At 51.0% G+C, this 926-nt stretch overlaps 1 pseudogene across 1 annotated transcript; it reads right to left on the reverse strand.

The window, feature by feature from the left end:
* Positions 1-280: 280 nt before the first annotated feature.
* On the reverse strand, positions 281-926 carry LOC128561824 (60S ribosomal protein L13a-like; annotated as a pseudogene). Its single transcript, XR_008373351.1, has one exon. The product of XR_008373351.1 is annotated as a 60S ribosomal protein L13a-like (transcript).

The raw sequence follows: 926 nt of genomic DNA on the forward strand, positions 1-926 counted from the left end.
TGGTGTTTGTGATGGCAATGTCTGGTATGTTGTCTGGGAAGTTAACACCCCAGAAAACTCTAGTCTTTCTTAGTGATGATACATAGCCTGGTAAGCAAAGGCAGAGAACATCATCCTGAAACAATAGCTTGAAATTGAGCCGCATGGAAAATCTGGAGAAATGACCAACATTCTTCCTGCCTCTGCAGTTAGAGGCTGGTAGACCTGCAGTCCAGGTGACTAAGGGGACGTGACTGGGCCAAGGTCAGAGAGCTGGTAAGTGGGGATAGACTTCTTCTTTTTTTTTTTTTTTAAGGAATAAAGTCTTTATTGGGCTCAGACCAGGAGTCCGTGGGTCTTGAGGACCTCTGTGTATTTGTCAATTTTCTTTTCCACGTTCTTTTGAGCCTGTTTCCATAGCCTCATGAGCTGCTTTTTCTTCCGGTAGTGGATCTTAGCCTTCTCCTTCCTCTTCTCCTCCAGGGTTGCTGTCACTGCCTGGTACTTCCAGCCAACTTCGTGCGCCAGGCGCCCCAGCTAGGCAAACTTTCTTGTAGGCTTTAGTCACACAACCCTGAGGGCAGCAGGAACCACCATCCTTTTTTTCTTGTTATAGGGTGGTGGGTCCCATCGAACACCTTGAGGCGGTCCAGGTCAGCCTGAACGCGCTTGGTCTTGTGGGGCAGCATGCCTCTCACAGTGCGCCAGAAAATACGGCTGGGAGCCCGGAAATGGTAGGGTCCACGAGATGGGCTGGTGATCATCTGTTTGGGGAGGAAGGCCAGGTACTTTAACTTGTTTCTGTAAAAATTGCCAGAGATGTTGATGCCCTCGCAATGCACAACCACCACTTTCCGGCCCAGCAGTACCTGTTTGGCCACAATGGCCGCCAGGCGGCCCAGGAGATGGCCTCTGCCATCCAGCACCAGGAACTGCCCCTCCGCCAT

The sequence above is a fragment of the Nycticebus coucang genome, chromosome 2 (genome assembly GCF_027406575.1).
Source record: "Nycticebus coucang isolate mNycCou1 chromosome 2, mNycCou1.pri, whole genome shotgun sequence".
Classification (NCBI taxonomy): domain Eukaryota; kingdom Metazoa; phylum Chordata; class Mammalia; order Primates; family Lorisidae; genus Nycticebus; species Nycticebus coucang.